An 8,786-nucleotide genomic window follows, 5' to 3' on the forward strand; every position below is an offset into this window, starting at 1 on the left:
ATAAAGGTAAGTAGAACCCACCTGTGGATCACTCACCTCCGGCCACTGTGGGTAACCCTGGAAGACAGCCTTGAGAAAGATATGTCTGGAATGTGCGTTTGTTTTTGGCTGCCATGCTGCTTCACCAGTTTTCCCATCCCCCTTGCCTATGGCAACTCGAGAGCAGGCCAGGGATGCTTTGCGAGTTGACATTTAGTTTATGTATTTTAATTTTTTCATGGCTTGTAAGCCTCCTAGAGCTGCCTTGATGTAAGGTAGGCGGCCTATAAATTTTATGAATAAATAAATTTCTCTGGCACAGAATTGCTCAGGCTTGGAGCAATTCTGTACAGGCAGCAGGTGCCCGAGGGTTGCTGTGATCTTTGCAATCCCACAGAAATAAACAGCAGCATCTTTCAACTGCACCTCTTTGATGCTGAACTGGCTCTCCTTCTTTAGCTTGTCAAAAGAGGCACTCAATCGGTCATCTTTCTCCAGACTCATTGCTGTAACAGTTTGGAGAAGTACGGGTCCTTCTCTTGGATATTGCCGTACCAGTGAATGGCATAGACCTTGTCGGAGTTGAATTGCCAGATGATGCTGGAATCATCTCCTTCTTTGATGATTTCTACGGTCTTCTGATCCACTCGTTCCTAACATTGGATACCTGGAAGAGAAAGAGATGGGATTCATTCACTTGATTGTAAGGAATCTTTAGACCAGGGGTGTCAAACTCAAGGCTCGGAGGCCAGATCCAGGCCATGGAGTGTTTAGATCTGGCCCACAGGGCCGCCCTGGAAACAGCGAGAGACCAGCCCAATTTGTGCCTCTGCCAGTGAAAACAGAGCTTGGGAAGGCTGTGGGCAGTCCTTCCAAGTTCCATTGTCACTGACAGAGGGTTGCAGGAGGCCATCGCAGGGAAACTGGAGCTCAGAAGCCCGTTTTTGCTGGCAGAATGCTTGGCCCACAAGTGCACCTGACATGAGTGACATCAAGATGGCCACGCCCTCCCTGGCCCCCCAAGGTCAAACACAACCCTGATGTGGCCCTCAATGAAATCGAGTTTGACACCACACTCTAAAAGGATGCAAATGACCAGTTGTCTGCAAAGAGTAGAAATCGAAATCCTTCCATTCCCCACCATGTCAGAGCTGAAGAAACTTTTCGGATGAGAAAGAAAGAAAGAAAAAAGAGAGAGAGAGAGAGGAAGGAAGGAAGGAAGGAAGGAAGGAAGGAAGGAAGGAAGGAAGAAAAGAAAGACAGAAGAAGACAGAGGGAGGGAGGAAGGAAGATTCTCCCAACAGGTTTAGTTACCTGAAACTTTAGAATTGTGGGTTTCCACAAAAGAAATTGTGATACAATGTTCACAATTCTACTTTTACATGCTTAAGTATCTCTAGTTGAATCTTTATAGATGGATCAAACTATATTACTTCACATCCAAATAAATTCATGTGCAGCTGAGAGTATTTTGCATTTGACAAAGTTAAGATTCAACCTTGGTAATTATGGAGAAACTACTTCAAACATTTACTGGCTCAGTGGTCCCAAAGAAGAAGATATTTGTGGTGGGATCCCAGACCTGTTCTCCCAAATTAGCCTTGCAAGATAAGCTATTCTGGTCTTTCATTTAAATGAAGGGCCCACAGTAGGGAGCTCAATTTCTTCTTCTTGGTTGCCCTCCACCTTTGGTGACAACCAGCAGGTGCCTTTGTAGCACTGTGCTCCATGCGCAGAAATAGACAGCTGAATCTTTAAGTTGGGTGTTCTTCAGATGCAAAGAGGTGGTCTTCTTAACTGTGTCCAGAGTCATCTCAATATTACCCTTTGTTTCAGTCTTTGATGAAAACAAGTTCATCATGAACTCTGGCTGGCCTCCTGGATATTGCTTGTACCACTGAAGACTATCAGCTACTTCCGAATAGGAGCAATTCAAACGGATGGAGTCTCCTTCCTTAACTGAAAGAAATTGGGGCTCCTGGGTGACTCTATCTTGACCCGATACAACTGTAATAGGAGAAGATTATTAAGAAAGGGGAAGGGAGGGAGTGGAGGGAGGGAGGGAGGGAGGGAGGAACAAAGGAAAAAAGAAAGAAAAAAGAAAGAAAGCAGGAAAGAGAGAAAGAGAGAAAGAGAAAGAAGGAAGGAAGGAGAGAGAGAAAGAAAGGAAGGAAGGAAGGAAGAAGGAATGAAGGAAGGAAGGAAGGAAGGAAGGAAGGAAGGAAGGAAGGAAGGAAGGAAGGTTGGAGGGAGGGAGGGAGGGAGGGAAGAAAAAGAAAGAAAGAAAGAAAGAAAGAAAGAAAGAAAGAAAGAAAGAAAGAAAGAAAGAAAAGAAAGGAGGGAGGGAGGGAGGAAAGAAAGAGAAAAAAGAAAGAAAGAAAGAAAGAAAGAAGGGAGGGAGGGAGGGAGGGAGGAAAGGAAGGAAGGAAGGAAGAAGGGAGGGAGGGAGGGAAGGTTGGAGGGAGGGAGAAAAGAAAGAAAGAAAAGAAAGGAGGGAGGGAGGAAAGAAAGGAAGGAAAAAGAAAAAAGGAGGGAGGGAGGGAGGAAAGAAAGAAAGAAAGAAAAAGAAAGAAAGAAAAAAGAAAGAAAGGAGGAGGAGGGAGGGAGGAAAGGAAGGAAGAAGGGAGGGAGGAAGGAAGGAAGGAAGGAAGGAAGGAAGGAAGGAAAGAAAGAAAGAAAGAAAGAAAGAAAGAAAGAAAGAAAGAAAGAAAGAAAGAAAGAAATCCACCAATAAGTTTAGTTAGCTGAACCTTTAAAATTTCCAAAGGAGCCATTAACATTACAAGTTTGCAATCCTATGAATAGTCCGCTCTGAAGTATTTAAAGAAATTAGTTTTCTGCTAGATTCTTTTGCTGCTTTTCTTTGTGATGGCTTTTGAAAAAAGTCAGCTCCAAGGCCACTTTGAGGGGGCCTTGCTTCATAAAAAAGTTACCCTAAACATGATTTCCATCGATAAATGAAAAAAGAAAAAGAAAAAAAGAGGCAAAGGATACCTGTGGAGATGGCCAACAGCAAAGCAACGATCCTGCTCCCCAGATTTCCCATCCTTCTTCCTTTCTCTACAACAGGCAGGACAACTCTGTCCCCAGAAACACAGGAAAGGGAGAAGGCACAGTCTTGTGCTCAGACCTTCCGAGGACTGAAGATCTGCTCAGCTCCGCTTTGACTCACGTAGATCAAAGGAGGAACATACCACAAACCCAGAAGGTAGAAACTTTGTCTTAATGCGCGCACACACACGCACACACACACACACACACTTGAGCAAGCAAACCGAACAAAACCTAACTAGGAAGTAAAATAAGTATTCTGCATTCTAGGAGGAGTTCAGGCCCGCGGAGACCTTCTCAGAATTCCTGGACGTGGCTGAATTGTTATCCGAAATCTGCGACCCCGACAGCTTCCTCAAAGATTTCTTCAGCTGTCTTCCCTGAGCGGCCCCCTGAAAAGAGACTGTTGGACTCCCCTTCCCCCACCCCCATTTTCTGCTCCCCTCACTTCTCAAGGAATGTTGCTGTCTGTTGTGACTCCGATTTATCGGAGGGAGAAGGCTCCAAACATGAAGGAGAGGAGTTGGCCAGGCCTCCCTCTCCAGGACCCTCCTCTCTGGCAATGCCTCAGGTGTCTCCCGAGAGAGGAGAGATTGGCCAGGAGCCAGGTATCTCCTCACAGTCGGACAGTGACGGAAATAAGTCTTGGCTGGATCCACGCCAGCGTCGCAGCAGAAAAGGAGGCGTGCCAGAGATTAAGCTGAGTCACTGGACCACACCCCACAGGGGATATAAGGGGGTGAGGTGGCCATTCAGACTCTGTGATGGACAAAACTAACTACTAGTGAGTCACATTGTATCTTTGCAACAATGATATCTGCCTTGGAATTAATACGGACTGGACTTGACAATTCTTGAACTGTGTGTATCTTGTTTGGCTTAATCTGTCGGAGGAACAACCCCTCCCTTTATGGATAAAGTTCTTGGCAAGCAGCTACTGGGTTGCTGCCAATCCTCTTATCGAAAGAATTTGTTGTCGGCCAGTTTTATTTAACCCCTGGATATCTATCTGTGTGCGTGTGTGAGATGGGGACAGAACACTGTCACTTTTTCTTCACCCTTTCGTTCCTCGGCCCATGCTTCTTCCTTCCTTCTCCTAGAACCCCATTCTGGAGTGATAGATTTGGACTGATTTTCTTAGTGGACCAGAGGAATGCTGTCAATATAATTTACTTGGACTTCAGTAAAGCATTTGATAAAGTAGACCATAACCTACTACTAGATAAATGTGGGTTAGACAGCATCACCACCAGATGGATTCGTAACTGGCTGACCAACTGCACTCAACGTTTAGTCCTCAATGGAACTGCATCTACATGGAGGGAAGTATGCATGGGAGTACCCCAAGGCTCTGTTTTAGGCCCGGTACTCTTCATCAATGACTTGAACGAGGGGATAGATGGGGAACTATCTCATCAAATTTGCAGATGACACCAAGCTGGCAGGAATAGCCAATTCTCCAGAAGATAGGCTCAAGATACAGAAGTATCTTGACAGACTTGAATATTGGGCGCTATCTAACAAAATGAAATTCAACAGTGAAAAAAGTAAGGTTCTACATTTAGGGAAGAAAAACAAAATGTATAGGTAATGTATATGTGGTACCTTGCTCAATAGCAGTAACTGTGAGAGGGATCTTGGAGTCCTAGTGGACAACCATTTACATATGAGCCAACGGTGTGCTGCAGCTGCCAAAAAAGCCAACACAGTTCTCGGCTACATAAACAGAGGGATAGAATCAAGATCATGTGAAGTGTTAATACCACTTTATAAGTGTGGTACAAGTGTGGTAAGGCCACACTTGGAATATTACATTCAGTTTTGGTCGCCATGATGTAAAAAAGATGTTGAGACTCTAGAAAGAGTGCAGAGAAGAGCAACAAAAATGATTAGGGGACTGGAGGCTAAAACATATGAAGAACGGTTGCAGGAACTGGGTATGTCTAGTTTAATGAAAAGAAGGACTAGGGGTGACATGGTAGCAGTGTTCCAATATCTCAGGGGCTGCCACTAAGAAGAGGGAGTCAAATTATTCTTCAAAGCACCTGAGGGTAGAACAAGAAGCAATGGGTGGAAACTAATCAAGGAGAGAACTGAAATGAAGTTGATGATATGATGCTGGGTGGCTGATATCCATGTCTTTGGGGCCAATTTAGGCTTTTGTATGCATTCTCCTTCTAGCTATTAACTAGAACTAAGGAGAAATTTCCTGACGGTTAAAACAATTCATCAGTGGAACAACTTGCCTGCAGAAGTTGTGAATGCTCCAACACTGGAAGTTTTTAAGAAGAGATTGGATAACCATTTGTCTGAAGTGGTGTAAGGTTTCCTGCCTGGGCAGGGGGTTAGACTAGAAGACCTCCAAGGTCCCTTCCAACTCTGTTATTCTATTCTATTCTATTCTATTCTATTCTATTCTATTCTATTCTATTCTATTCTATTCTATTCTATTCTATTCTATTCTTCTGGCCCCCTTGGTCTTTGCTTCTCGGCGACCTTCCACCTCACTACTTCCAAGCCTTGACGTGCGACAGACTTATGGAACCCAAGCCTGGTCAATTTTTTCCCCTGCTTCTATGTGTGTGATCATTTTATCGGTCAATAAATAAATTAAATAAATTTAAAAAAAGTATTCTGCAAACAGAGGGAATGTCTTTCCTAACTTTGCCAAGAAAACTGGAACCCACTTATCTCCCTTTTAGCACCAGAGGTCAAGCTCAAATTCAGGACATAGCAGGTAGTTCTCGACTTATGATGACAACTGAGCCCAAAAATTTCTGTTGTTAAGTGAGACATTGTGTTAGGAAATGTGTATTACCTACTTTGTTGGGTTGGCAATATATAAACCATCAATATAGCTTTAAGACTGCTGTATTGCATCATACTGTGTCCTGATTGGTTAGCTCTGTAGTCAATCTCCTTAAGAGGGAGCTACTGTAGAAACATGGTTTGTTTCTCTTTGTTGTTCTTGCTCTCTGATATCTCTGTATGCTACTGTTTGCAAATCCAGAAGAACTGTTTATTGTGAATGACTATGACAACTGGTAAGAAGACTTTGTTACTGAATTATCCCTGGACTGTCGTTTTGCTATCTCCTGCTTTATATGTGTATGATCTGGACTGTTTATTGGACTGTGCATTACTATTTCCTGAAAGTAAACACAACTCAGTGTATCTGTGTGTGTTTATTCATATCTACTCTCAATCGCTTTCGTGTGTACACCCTTGCTATTCAAGGGTTACTATGCGAATTCCTTAACACATTGGCTAAGCAGGTTTTTCCCCCTTTGGCAACATTTCTTGCCACCGTGGTTCAGTGAAACATTGCAATGGATGAGGGAGTAAACCTGGTTGTTAAGTGGTTTCCCCCTGGATTTTGCTCATCAGAAAGTCGCAAAAGGGAGAATCACATGACCTCGGGACATAGCCACGGTCATAAGTGTGAATCAGTTGCCAAGCATCTGAATTTGGATCACATGATCATGGGGATACGGCGAAGGTCGTACCTTTGAAAGACGGTCAGCAGTCACATTTTTCAGTGCCGTTATAACTTTGAACGGTCACTAAATGAGCTGTTGTAAGTCGAGGACTACCTGTATTATCCTATGTTTTTCTCTTGATAGGAACGAGGGAAAACAAAAACAAGTCTCCTTCCCTTGCTTCCCATAATGCCAAGATGTCATATCTCTACCCCGAAGATATTGCTCTACATCCTTTTATTTATTTTATTTTATTTTTATTTTATTTTATTAAGTTTGTCAATCATGTATTAGATAATAGGTGTAAGTATAATTATGGATATGAACAAGGAATGAGTACAAATAAATGGGGACAGTAGGACAGGGACGGTAGGCACACTGGTGCGCTTATGCACCCCCCCACACCCCTTTATGTACCTCTTAGGAATGGGGTGAGGTCCATGTTAGACAGTTTAAGGTTAAAGTTTTGGGGGTTTGAGGATGTAACAATGGAGTCAGGTAGAGCATTCCAGGCGTTGACCACTCTGTTGCTGAAGTCGTATTTTCTGCAGTTGAGTTTGGAGTGGTTTACTTTGAGTTTGTATCGATTTATTTATTTATTTATTTTATTTTTTTTTTTTTTTTTTTTTTTTTTTTTTAAGTGTTTTATTGTAAGAAGTTATAATAATACAATTTTTTCTCCATCCGGTTACATAGTATGGAAAAAGAAATAAATGCAAATTACATATTGAACATAAGTGAGTGATTTTTTCAGCCCAGATACATAGTAGTGCATAGCAGTAAATAAAGAAAAAGTGGAGAATTGTGTTCTCATATCATTTAGGTCGTATATTATATATCTATAATAATCTTCTACTATACATTAATGAATACATAGATTTTTGTCTCCTACTTATCCGAGTATCCTCTCCTTGCCATCTTATCTTTCCTACCATCCTCTCTACATCTTCTCTTACTATTCCGTTTTACTATTTCTTGTTCTGGTCTCTTCCCTTTTTATTTCAATTTCCTCTTCTCTAGCCACCCGTACCACTTGTCCCATACGCTGTAATAATCCGAATCATCTCTGTCATTAATTTCTAATGTTAATTTATTCATCTCGGCACACTCCATTATTTTGCCGATTACTTGTTCCTCATTCGGGATTTTTTTCTCTTTCCATTGTTGGGCGAAGGCAATTCTTGCTGCTGTTATTATATGCAATGCCAAATATTTCTTCTTTTTTGTCATTTCCTTCTGAAGAATTCCCAGGAGAAGTATTTTAGGATCTAATTCAAAAGTTTCACCTATTATTTCTGAGAGCCAATTACAAATCGTCTTCCAGTACTTTTTTGCTTGGGAGCACGTCCACCAGCAATGGTAAAAGGAACCTTGCTGGTGTGCACACTTCCAACACCTTGGGTTAGAGTTAGGGAAGATCTTAGCAATTCTAGCCGGTGCTAGATGCCACCTATAAATCATCTTGTACTGGTTTTCCTTATAAGTGGTTGCCTTGGTGAGTTTTATGTTAATGTTCCATAATTGATCCCATTCTTCCAAATTTATATTTTTCCCAATATTTTTTGCCCATGCTAACATTGGGCCTTTAACTACTTCTTCCATCAGATCATATTCTACTAAGTAGTTATATATTTTAGCTAATAATTTATTATCTGTACCCATCCAGATTTTGTCAAAATCTTTGCTCCCCATTTCTATGCCATATTGTACTTTATCTTTTTTGTGTCTTGATTTTATCTGCGCATATGTCCACCATTCAATACAAATGCCTTGTTCTTTTAATTGTTCTAATGTTTTGAGGTTCCCTGCCTCATCTAGAATTTCTTTGTATTTTACAGTTTTGCCATAGTCCAGAACGTTTGGGTAGATTATCGCCTCCATGGTTGAGAGCCAGCTGGGAATTTTAGTGTAATGTTTCCGTCTTATTTCGTCCCACGTAGATTTTAGTATGTCCCTCAGTTTATGTTTATTGAAATATGTTTTGGTTTTTTTCCCGGTTTCCCATAGATAGGCATGCCAACCCATCTGAAGCTCATGCCCTTCTAATGTTAGAATTCTTTTGTTCGCTAACGTCGCCCATTCTTTTAACCATACAAGGATTGCTGCCTTGTGATATGTTTCCCAAATAGGTAATCCTAGCCCTCCCCTATTTTTTTTATCTTGTAAACTCCTGATTGCTATTCTTGGTTTTTTCCCTCCCCATATAAACTTCCTGATAATGGCATTGAGTTCATTGAAAAATTTTTTATCCAATTTGATTGGCGCTGTTTGAAACAA

Source organism: Pituophis catenifer, unplaced genomic scaffold (assembly GCF_029215685.1).
Source record: "Pituophis catenifer annectens isolate HBS135680 unplaced genomic scaffold, rPitCat1.0.hap2 SCAF_15, whole genome shotgun sequence".
Taxonomy (NCBI): domain Eukaryota; kingdom Metazoa; phylum Chordata; class Lepidosauria; order Squamata; family Colubridae; genus Pituophis; species Pituophis catenifer.